This window comes from Schistocerca nitens, chromosome 3 (assembly GCF_023898315.1).
Source record: "Schistocerca nitens isolate TAMUIC-IGC-003100 chromosome 3, iqSchNite1.1, whole genome shotgun sequence".
In the NCBI taxonomy this organism is placed as follows: Eukaryota; Metazoa; Arthropoda; class Insecta; order Orthoptera; family Acrididae; genus Schistocerca; species Schistocerca nitens.
In genome coordinates, this window is record NC_064616.1 from 207,137,330 (window position 1) to 207,149,983 (window position 12,654).

Here is a 12,654-nt window from a genome sequence, read left to right on the forward strand (position 1 = left end):
TCCATAAGGGGAAGTGTCAACTGCAACACAAGTAGTTTATCAGGCTCAAAGTGAACCAAGCATTGATCACTGAGCAATACATCTTTAAGTTTTTAAAAAGCTTCTTGGCACTGATCTGTCCAAACAAAATGGACATTCTTGCGATGCAAGCAATGCAATAGAGCTGCGAACTGTGCAGCATTCGGTATGAACTGAATGTAGTAGTTCAGTTTTCCCTAAAACTGACTGCAATTCTGTGACATTGCGAGGAACTGGCAGGTCATGTATGGCTAACGAATGTGGCTGAAGAGGATGTACACCTTGACTGTTCATGACATGACGAATATACTGCAACTCAGGATTTAAAAAAATCACACTTGTACAGTCTACACTTTAGTCCTGCATCAGATAACACATGAAACAAAGCACACAGATTTGCAATGTGTTCTTCAGGTGTACAACCTGCTAAGACAATATTGTCCAAATAGTTTGAACAGTTCTGTACTTGAGCAGTCAGCTGGAATACCATTGGAAAATGGCGAATGTGGAAGCACTGCCAAAAGACAAAGGCAAATATTTAAACATGCCCAAATGAGTGTTCACAACACACACAGTTTGAGATTTTTCATCTAGTGGTATTTGAAGATATGTGTTGCGCAAATAAATTTTTGAAAAATAGTGACCAGCACCTAATCAGTCCATGAGATCCTCTGGTCATGACAATGGGTAAGTATCACAGTGTGTGGGTTGACTGTAGACTTAGTCAACATAGAGGCGATCTGAAGATTTGGGCAGCAAAACCAGTGGACTTGCCCATTGACTAGCTTATGTGGGCGCAATAGTTCCGCTGTCTTGCAATTCTTTAAGTTTAGCAGCCACTTTGTCCCGTAATGCAATGGGAACAGTTCTGACCTTGCAAACTTTTGGCTGAGGATTGTCTTTGATCATGACGTGTGCAACAAAATTGTTAGCCTTTGCCTAACCTTTCAGAAAAAAGAGTTCAGGGAATTCTTTCAGCAAGCCAGTTACACTGTCTTTGGCATTAAATGCAGGCACTTACAAAACATTGTCCTGAATTTGAAATCTAAACAAATCAAACGAATCAAGGCCAAATATTTTCTCACAATTGTGTGATTGTAGCCCAGTGAAAGTCACAGTTCGCATATGCGAGCGATATGTGGCAGGCAAAGTACATTTTCCAAGGATGGGAATGTCTTGTCCATTATAAGCATTCAGGTGCATGCTAGTTTTAGACAGATATGGGGACCCTAACAGTTCATAAGTGTTAAGATTCACCATTGTAACAGAGGCACCGGTGTCCAACTGAAATTTCACAAGTTTTCCACTAATATGCAAATGAACAAAACGTTTGTTGGACTGGCGTAGCACTGAAGAAACTGTTGGCTTGCTAGTGTTGCTAATGCCTGCAACAGGCTTTGAATACACTGCACTGATTACATGGGCCTTGGGACACTATAAGGTAGAATTAAGGTGCCAGCAAAACACAAAAGCCCATGACAAAACAAAACAGAGACAGTCTGTGGCAGCTGATAGCTCTGGGTTTGAAAAATTAGCAGCTTGTCGCTATGTTATTGCTCCTATATTGTCGGCACTCTGTTATTTGGACATCATCAGTGCATACTCAGTTCGCTAGACAGACAATCAAACAACTCATATTAATATGAGTTTTATGATAACAGGTACAAATATTTAACTTCAATAGATGCATCACAAGCAAAGGGTGACATACAAAATAATCAGTCTCCTTCAGAATAAACAACCACAAGTCTGTGCTACATAGAGCTTGCTAATGATGGAAACTACAATGCATTGGCTAACGAAGTGGCTAATGTTGAAGCGGTTATCAAAGTGGGCTGTCACCAGTTGGGGGCAGCGCTTACATCCTCTTCACCTATAGGCCGCTGCTGTTGTGTTGTCATCCTGGAGGGAGGTTGGTCAGCATGCGATGGGTTGACCATATCTCACAGCCATCTCTTTTCTGTCGTAACAGACTGGCATGCCGGAGCTGACTTTACGCCGTCACACTGTTTTTGCAGAAAATGATTGTGCTCTGGAGACGGTGGCCCATATCGCTTTTGAAATCCGCTACAGAGTCCCTCCCCTGGTCTAGGAATTGCATCAAATGACGACCTGTACCTTGTTGAAATGATGACTGTTGCTTAGCAATCAGAACCAGATGAACAGCTGTGTGGCACTTCAAACACCATCCAACTACAGAAAACCCTCATGCCTTCAGATCTACGAGAGCACATACAAGGCAAGTGATAAAAGAATGGAAGAGGGATTCCTGTAAGGAATTCACGATGGCCATTGGTCCACTTCCACTGCCCATGTTTGTGAATCAATGACGATGGACACGTCTCCTCCACCCCCGATCTCTCTCTCTCTCTCTCTCTCTCTCTCTCTCTCTCTCTCTCTCTCTCCTCCACCCCCCTTCTCTCTCTCTCTCTCTCTCTCTCTCTCTCTCTCTCTCTCCCCTCCACCCCCCATCTCTCTCTCTCTCTCTCTCTCTCTCTCTCTCTCTCTCTCTCTCCTCCACCCCCCCTTCTCTCTCTCTCCTCCACCCCCCCTTCACTCTCTCTCTCTCTCTCTCTCCTCCACCCCCCCTTCTCTCTCTCTCCTCCACCCCCCCTTCACTCTCTCTCTCTCTCTGTCTCCTCCACCCCCATTCTCTCTCTCTCTCTCTCTCTCCTCCACCCCCCTTCTCTCTCTCTCTCTCTCTCCTCCACCCCCCCTTCTCTCTCTCTCTCTCTCTCTCTCTCTCTCTCTCTCTCTCTCTCTCTCTCCTCCACCCCCCTTCTCTCTCTCTCTCTCCCTCTCTCCTCCAACCCCCCTTCTCTCTCTCTCTCTCTCTCTCTCTCTCTCTCCTCCACCCCCCCTTCTCTCTCTCTCTCTCTCTCTCTCTCTCCTCCACCCACCTTCTCTCTCTCTCTCTCTCTCCTCTCTCCTCCACCCCCCCTTCTCTCTCTCTCTCTCCTCCACCCCCCTTCTCTCTCTCTCTCTCTCTCTCTCTCTCTCTCTCTCCTCCACCCCCCTCTCTCTCTCCTCCACCCCCCCTCTATCTCACTCTCCCCACCCACCCCCCCCCTCTATCTCTCTCTCCCCACCCACCCCCCTCTATCTCTCTCTCCCCACCCACCCCCCTCTCTCTCCCCACCCACCCCCCCTCTATCACTCTCTCCCCCACCCACCCCCCTCTCTCTCCCCACCCACCCCCCCTCTATCTCTCTCTCCCCACCCACCCCCCCCTCTCTCTCGCCACCCACCCCCCCTCTATCTCTCTCTCCCCACCCACCCCCCTCTATCTCTCTCTCCCCACCCACCCCCCTCTATCTCTCTCTCCCCACCCACCCCCCCTCTATCTCTCTCTCCCCACCCCACCCCCCTCTATCTCTCTCTCCCCACCCACCCCCCCTCTCTCACCCACCCACCCCCCTCTCTCTCCCCACCCACCCCCTCTCTCTCCCCACCCACCCCCTCTCTCTCCCCACCCACCCCCTCTCTCTCCCCCACCCACCCCCCCTCTCTCTCCCCACCCACCCCCCTCTCTCTCCCCACCCACCCCCCTCTCTCTCCCCCACCCACCCCCCCTCCTCTCTCTTCCTTTCTTCCCCACCACCCCCCCTCTCTCTCCCCACCACCCCCCTCTCTCTCCCCACCCACCCCCCCTCTCTCCCCACCCACCCCCCCTCTCTCTCCCCACCCACCCCCCCTCTCTCTCCCCACCCACCCCCCTCTCTCCCCCCACCCACCCCCCCTCTCTCTCCCCACCCACCCCCCCTCTCTCTCCCCACCCACCCCCCTCTCTCTCCCCACCCACCCCCCTCTCTCTCCCCACCCACCCCCCTCTCTCTCCCCACCCACCCCCCCTCTCTCTCCCCACCCACCCCCCTCTCTCTCCCCACCCACCCCCCTCTCTCTCCCCACCCACCCCCCTCTCTCTCTCCCCACCCACCCCCCCTCTCTCTCCCCACCCACCCCCCTCTCTCTCCCCACCCACCCCCCCTCTCTCTCCCCACCCACCCCCCCTCTCTCTCCCCCACCCACCCCCCTCTCTCTCCCCACCCACCCCCCCTCTCTCTCCCCCACCCACCCCCCCTCTCTCTCCCCACCCACCCCCCCTCTCTCTCCCCACCCACCCCCCCCTCTCTCTCCCCACCCACACCCCCTCTCTCTCCCCACCCACACCCCCTCTCTCTCCCCACCCACACCCCCTCTCTCTCCCCACCCACACCCCCTCTCTCTCCCCACCCACACCCCCTCTCTCTCCCCACCCACACCCCCTCTCTCTCCCCACCCACACCCCCTCTCTCTCCCCACCCACACCCCCTCTCTCTCCCCACCCACCCCCCCTCTCTCTCCCCACCCACCCCCCCTCTCTCTCCCCACCCACCCCCCCTCTCTCTCCCCACACACACCCCTCTCTCTCCCCACACACACCCCTCTCTCTCCCCACACACACCCCTCTCTCTCCCCACACACCCCTCTCTCTCCCCACCCGCCCCCCTCTCTCTCCCCACCCACCCCCCTCTCTCCCCACCCACCCCCCTCTCTCCCCACCCACCCCCCCTCTCTCCCCACCCATCCCCCCTCTCTCCCTCCCCACCCCCCCTCTCTCCCTCCCCACCCACCACCCTCTCTCCCTCCCCACCCACCACCCTCTCTCCCTCCCCACCCACCACCCTCTCTCCCTCCCCACCCACCACCCTCTCTCCCTCCCCACCCACCACCCTCTCTCCCTCCCCACCCAGCCTCTCTCTCTCCCCCACCCACCCTCTCTCTCTCCCCACCCACCCTCTCTCTCTCCCCACCCACCCTCTCTCTCTCCCCACCCACCCTCTCTCTCTCTCCCCACCCACCCTCTCTCTCTCTCCCCACCCACCCTCTCTCTCTCTCCCCACCCACCCTCTCTCTCTCGCTACGGTCGCAGGTTCGAATCCTGCCTCGGGCATGGATGTGTGTGATGTCCTTAGGTTAGTTAGGTTTAACTAGTTCTAAGTTCTAGGGGACTAATGACCTCAGCAGTTGAGTCCCATAGTGCTCAGAGCCTCTCTCTCTCCCCACCCACTCTGCCCCCCTCTCCCCACCCACTCTGCCCCCCCTCTCTCTCCCCACCCACTCTGCCCCCCTCTCTCTCTCTCCCCACCCACTCTGCCCCCCCCCCCTCTCTCTCCCCACCCACTCTGCCCCCCCCCTCTCTCTCCCCACCCACTCTGCCCCCCTCTCTCTCTCCCCACCCACTCTGCCCCTCCTCTCTCTCTCCCCACCCACTCTGCCCCTCCTCTCTCTCTCTCCCCACCCACTCTGCCCCCCTCTCTCTCTCCCCACCCACTCTGCCCCCCCTCTCTCTCTCCCCACCCACTCTGCCCCCCCCCTCTCTCTCCCCACCCACTCTGCCCCCCTCTCTCTCTCCCCACCCACACTCTGCCCCCCCTCTCTCTCCCCACCCACTCTGCCCCCCCTCTCTCTCCCCACCCACTCTGCCCCCCCTCTCTCTCCCCACCCACTCTGCCCCCCTCTCTCTCCCCACCCACTCCGCCACCTCTCTCTCTCCCCACCCACTCCGCCCCCCCTCTCTCTCCCCACCCACTCCGCCCCCTATCTCTCTCCCCACCCATTCCGCCCCCTATCTCTCTCCCCACCCACTCCGCCCACTCTCTCTCTCCCCACCCACTCCGCCCACTCTCTCTCTCCCCACCCACTCTGCCCCCCCCCTCTCTCTCTCCCCACCCACTCCGCCCCCCTCTCTCTCTCCCCAACCACTCCGCCCCCCTCTCTCTCTCCCCACCCACTCTGCCCCCCCTCTCTCTCTACCCACCCACTCTGCCCCCCCTCTCTCTCCCCACCCACGCTGCCCCCCTCTCTCTCTCCCCACCCACTCTGCCCCCCTCTCTCTCTCCCCACCCACTCTGCCCCCCCTCTCTCTCCCCACCCACTCTGCCCCCCCCTCTCTCTCCCCACCCACTCGGCCCCCCCTCTCTCTCCCCACCCACTCTGCCCCCCTCTCTCTCTCCCCACCCACTCTGCCCCCCCTCTCTCTCCCCCCACCCACTCTGCCCCCCTCTCTCTCCCCACCCACTCTGCCCCCCTCTCTCTCCCCACCCACTCTGCCCCCCCTCTCTCTCCCCACCCACTCTGCCCCCCTCTCTCTCTCCCCACCCACTCTGCCCCCCCTCTCTCTCCCCACCCACTCTGCCCCCCCTCTCTCTCCCCACCCACTCTGCCCCCCCTCTCTCTCTCCCCACCCACTCTGCCCCCCCCTCTCTCTCCCCACCCACTCTGCCCCCCTCTCTGTCTCCCCACCCACTCTGCCCCCCCCCTCTCTCTCCCCACCCACTCTGCCCCCCCCCTCTCTCTCCCCACCCACTCTGCCCCCCCTCTCTCTCTCCCCACCCACTCTGCCCCCCCTCTCTCTCTCCCCACCCACTCTGCCCCCCCTCTCTCTCTCCCCACCCACTCTGCCCCCCCTCTCTCTCTCCCCACCCACTCTGCCCCCCCTCTCTCTCCCCACCCACTCTGCCCCCCCTCTCTCTCCCCACCCACTCTGCCCCCCTCTCTCTCCCCACCCACTCTGCCCCCTCTCTCTCTCCCCACCCACTCTGCCCCCTCTCTCTCTCCCCACCCACTCTGCCCCCCCTCTCTCTCCCCACCCACTCTGCCCCCCTCTCTCTCCCCACCCCACTCTGCCCCCCTCTCTCTCTCCCCACCCACTCTGCCCCCCCCCTCTCTCTCCCCACCCACTCTGCCCCCCCTCTCTCTCTCCCCACCCACTCTGCCCCCCCCTCTCTCTCCCCACCCACTCTGCCCCCCTCTCTCTCCCCCCACCCACTCTGCCCCCCTCTCTCTCTCTCCCCACCCACTCTGCCCCCCTCTCTCTCTCTCCCCACCCACTCTGCCCCCCCTCTCTCTCTCCCCACCCACTCTGCCCCCACTCTCTCTCTCCCCACCCACTCTGCCCCCCTCTCTCTCTCCCCACCCACTCTGCCCCCCCTCTCTCTCTCCCCACCCACTCTGCCCCCCCTCTCTCTCTCCCCACCCACTCTGCCCCCCCCTCTCTCTCTCCCCACCCACTCTGCCCCCCCCTCTCTCTCCCCACCCACTCTGCCCCCCCTCTCTCTCCCCACACACTCTGCCCCCCCTCTCTCTCCCCACACACTCTGCCCCCCTCTCTCTCTCCCCCACACACTCTGCCCCCCCCTCTCTCTCCCCACCCACTCTGCCCCCCCTCTCTCTCCCCACCCACTCTGCCCCCCTCTCTCTCCCCACCCCTGCGCCCCTCTGCCCCTCCCCACCCCTGCGCCCCTCTGCCCCTCCCCACCCCTGCGCCCCTCTGCCCCTCCCCACCCCTGCGCCCCTCTGCCCCCCCCCCACCCCTGCGCCCCTCTGCCCCTCCCCCCACTCCCCCTCTCCCCCCCTCTCCCCTCTCCCCTCCACTCCCCTCTCCCCTCCACTCCCCCAGTCCCCCTCTCTCCCACCCCACCTCCCTCTCTCTGACCCCCACCTCCCTCTCTCCCACCCCCACCTCCCTCTCTCCCACCCCCACTGCTCGTCTCTCCCACCCCCACTGCCCGTCTCTCCCCCACGTTCCCTCCCCCCCCACACGTCCCCTCTCCCCCCACACGTCCCCCTCTCCCCCCACACGTCCCCTCTCCCCCCCCACACGCCCCCTCTCCCCCCCACACGTCCCCTCTCCCCCCACACGTCCCCTCTCCCCCCCACACGTCCCCTCTCCCCCCCACACGTCCCCTCTCCCCCCCCACACGTCCCCTCTCCCCCCACACGTCCCCTCTCCCCCCCCCACACGTCCCATCTCCCCCCCCACACGTCCCCTCTCCCCCCCACACGTCCCCTCTCCCCCCCACACGTCCCCTCTCCCCCCCACACGTCCCCTCTCCCCCCCACACGTCCCCTCTCCCCCCCCACACGTCCCCTCTCCCCCCCCACACGTCCCCTCCCCCCCACACGTCCCCTCCCCCCCACACGTCCCCTCTCCCCCCCACACGTCCCCTTCCCCCCCACACGTCCCCTCCCCCCCACACGTCCCCCCACGCTCCCTCTCCCCCTCCCCCCTCCCCCCACGCTCCCTCCCCACCTCCCCCCCTCCCCCCACGCTCCCTCTCCCCCTCCCACCACGCTCCCCCTCCCCCGCGCCCCCTCTCCATCTCCCCCACCCCCGCACCCCCTCTTCCTCTCCCCACCCCCACGCCCCCTCTCCCTCTCCCCACCCCCCGCGCCCACTCTCCCTCTCCCCACCCCCGCGCCCCCTCTCCCCCTCCCCACCCCCGCGCCCCCTCTCCCCCTCCCCACCCCCGCGCCCCCTCTCCCCCTCCCCACCCCCGCGCCCCCTCTCCCCCTCCCCACCCCCGCGCCCCCTCTCCCCCTCCCCACCCCCGCGCCCCTCTGCCCCTCCCCACCCCTATGCCCCCTCTCCCCCTCCCCACCTCTGCGCCGCCTCTCCCCCTCCCCACCCCTTCGCCCCCTCTCCCCCTCCCCCCCCTCGCCCCCTCTCCCCTCCCCACTGAAATCGGGACTGATCTGACAAGGCCATGGTTTTCTAGTTGTCTGGTGTCCAACAGATACAGTCACGAGCCCAAAAGATGCACTGCAGGTGATGATCTGTTGCTAGAAAAGGCGCTTATGTCAGTCATCTTTTGCCATAGCCCATTGACACTTTTTGCCACACTGTCCTAATGGTTATATTTGTCGTACGTCCCACACTGATTCCTGCGGTTCTTTCATGTAGTGTTGCTTGTCTGTTAACATTGACAACTCCATGCAAACGCTGTTGCTGTTGGTCGTTAAGTGAAGACCATCAGCTACTATGTTGTCCATGGTTAGAGGTAATGACTGTAATTTGGTATTCTCGGCATGATCTTGACACTGTGTATCTCAGAATATTGAATTCCCTAATGATTTTCATGTTTCTAGCAAACAAATAGTGAAGATATCTACTCCAGCAATGACATATCACAATAAAATTCTAAAACCAATGCTAAGAGTTGTAAAACCCTTCTGCTGGATATTGCTTTCATTCATCCAACTTTGTAATGATCCCACTTTGGACGAATACTCAAAAATAGATTAAACAAAAACTTTGCCCATGACTTTCATGCGTGAGTTGCAGATGGTTAGGATTCTTATAACAAATCTATCTGACTTCTGCTTTACCCATAGTTAGATTTGTGGGACCATTGCACCTTAAATCCAGTTATGTCTTCATCATTCACAAAAATCTGGAGATTAAATAACAAATTCTCTAAACTATTGTACAACATGCATTTGATAGGCATTTACTGAGAAAAGTTGTGGGGGATGGAAGAAACTCAGTGTGGTTCAGTGGCTATGTTGGTAAGTGACTGTTAAAGCAAAGAGAGCAACATTGCACTTTTTAAATAAAGCGAAAGCCTGTTTTGAAATAAAGCTTGATGAAGTAAACACGAACATGGAGAGAGCATTGTCAAAATCATTCAGTGCATTCGAAAGCAGTGCCTTATCTAATAGTATTTTCAGGCATATGTTTTTTAGACACTAATGCAACTGCTAAGATATTTATAACAGCCTCTGCAATTGGCTCTCATTGTGCATATGTTTGAGGACTGTAAAAATTATGTAAAAATATATAAAAAAAGCTTCTTTTATTGTTGAATTGATAGTTATGCATGAGCTATTCCAGCATGATTAGCTTTTATGTGTTTAGTGGTGGTTTGTAAGATGCTCTCCAGTCTGGTTTGATGGCTGTAGGAACTGGAATAATTAGGTGTGATTGTGTATTTGTGTTCAAATATGGATGGGCTTCAAAGTTTTTAAACAAGTTTGAAGATAATTCCCATTCACTCACTTAGTTTCAGGTTTGATATCTTGCTGTTCACATTGTATATTAATGAACTTGCGGACAGTATTAGCAGTAGAATCAAGCTTTTTGATGAAGCAGTTATTTATAATGAAATACTATGTGAAAGAAGCTGCATAAATACTGTCAGATCTTGATAAGATTTCAAAGTGGTGCAGAGATTGGCAACTTGCTTTAAATGTTCAAAAATGTAAAATTGTGCTCTTCACAAAATGAAAAAACATAGTATCCTATGACTATAATACAATGAATCACTGTAGGGATATGAAATGGAATGACCACATAGGTTCAGTCATGGGCAAAGCAGGTGGTAGATTTCGGTTTATTGGTAGAATACTGGGGAAGTGCAATTGATCTACAAAGGAGATTGCGTACAAATCACATATGACCAGCTGTAGAATATTGTTAAAGTGTATGGGACCCATACCAGATAGGACTAACAGGTGATATTGACCATATAAAAAGAAGGGCAACATGAATGGTCACAGGTTTGTTTAATCCTGGGAGAGTGTCACAGAGATACTGAAGGAACTGAACTGGCAGACTCTTGAGGACAGACATAAACTATCCCACAGAAGTCGATTAACAAAGTTTCAAGAAGCAGCTTTAAATGTTTATTCTACAACGCCTTCATATTGGTCACATAGGAATCGTGAAGATAAGATTATAACAATTACTGCATGCACAGAGGCACTCTGTCAGTCATTGTTCCCACCCTCTATACATGAATGGAACAGGAAGAAACCCTAGTAACTGGTACAGTGAGACATACCCTCTGCCATGCACCTCCTGGTGGTTTGTAGCGTATAGATGCAGACGGTGTAGGTGCAGGCGGTGTAGATCGTGATTATGGCATGTTTATGTGCTACAGTGTATCTCCCCAAGACATTCCACATGTGCTCGAAGGTAATTAAATCAGGGGAGAAGGCAGGGTAGTCCAGCTGCTGAATATTCTCTCATTCCTAGAGCTGCTCCACCTGCACAGTTTGATATAGTCATGCACTGTTATCCACAAAACGAGTCAGCACTCGCTGAAGACACAGGTGAAGGATTACAGTGTCACAGTGAAATTGACTGGTGAGTGGACAGTGTTCAAAGGTTTGGAGGTCAGTATGCCCATGCAACATTGTGCCTCCCAACACCATAACACCTGGACCACTGTTCCTATCTCGTGCTATATGAGGTTGCATCCATACGCTCCTGACACCAATGCAGACTTTGCCACCAATGTGCAGGTGTCAACAGAACCCAACAAGCTGGTCTTAGAGCAACGAGTCCACCCCTATCCAGCCAGTGTGGAGTGTGAGATTGCATACCTTGCAGTTCTGTTAAATGCGGTTGGAATTACATCTGGTGTTTGACATGGGTCTCTTATTGCATGTTGCACAATGTAGCAGTCATCTTCTGGTCTAGTTGACTGTGTTTGACCACTCCTCTCCTACAGGCAGCACTGTCTGTTGTTCGGAACGCTTTGCATGCACGTGAAACAATGCTGTTTCCAACACAAAACTCCTGGGCTGCACTCGTGACACTTCATGCTCCTTCCATTTCCTCGCTGATTCTATCCCATGTGAAGTTGTATACATGTTGTCTTTGGGACATGTTGTAATCAAGAACGCAAACACAGTGCACCGTAATTGCTTAACTGCTCTCTCTCTCTCTCTCTCTCTCTCTCTCTCTCTCTCTCTCTCTCTCTGTGTGTGTGTGTGTGTGTGTGTGTGTGTGTGTGTGTGTGTGTGTGTGTGTGTGAGACCTCTAGCAATATGTTTTCCTACTTTGATTCATTTCCACTGAAAAGTTTTTATGTTACATTATGTTTTATGTATCTTTCTTAAGATTCACAGAGCAGTGTATTCTGAGACAGATTCTGTGTGAATTGCAAACTTTGGAAATGCATGGGTCTCTCTCTCTCCTCCAACTCACACTCCTGCACTCTCAGAAAAAAATTTCAAATCTAAGAAGTGGGTGTACCTAGGAACAGTATTTCACCACAAGACACTGGCTGTTATAAACTGATGATAAAACTCTAAGAACATAACATGCTGATGAAATTCTTTTCTTTTTTCTTTCTTCCTCAGTATCTTTGTATGTTCATTCCTTGTTAATTTATGATCAATATTCATCCCTGAAAATTTTGTATTTGTTACACAATTTATGAATTTATTGTCTGTGCTTAATGTGATAGAATTTGTGTTCCCTCTCTATGCTGAAGCACATACTGTTCGTTTCCTTTATATTCAATGTTAATTTATTACATATTGCCAAGTTGTAAGCATCATTTAGAGTTTTATTTGCCTTCTCTAATAAAAGATCTGGTGTTTTAATAATGGCTATGAAGTTGCTGTTGTCAGCGAAGTGAACTTTTCTCCGCATCTTAAATTGCCTGGAGAGTCATTGAAATAAGGAACAGAGCCTAATACGCTTCCCTGATGAACATTTATATTAATGTGTTTCTTATTTGTCAGTTGTTCTACCAAAAATGTGTCATCTGCAGATCTGTGAACTACCTCTAACTGTTGAACTGTTTTCCAGACTGAAACCACTCCTTTTCCTCTTACACATAGTGCTTCTACATTGTTTAGTAGTAATTTGTGGTGTACATTGTCAAAAGCTGTGGACAAGTCTAAGAGTATGCCTGTAACAGTAATCCTTGTCAATAGTCTTCTCTCACTTATGGAAACCAAACTGTGCTTCATTGAAAAGGTTGTATTTATTCATCTTACTCATAAGTATTTCATGTGTTGTTGTGGTCTTCAGCCCTGAGACTGGTTTGATGCAGCTCTCCATGCTACTCTATCCTGTGC

General features: G+C 54.7%; 1 protein-coding gene across 5 annotated transcripts in view; it reads left to right on the forward strand.

The window, feature by feature from the left end:
- LOC126248156 (cullin-5) overlaps positions 1-12,654 on the forward strand; it is a 246,391-nt gene that overhangs the window by 111,585 nt on the left and 122,152 nt on the right. The window lies entirely within an intron of this gene.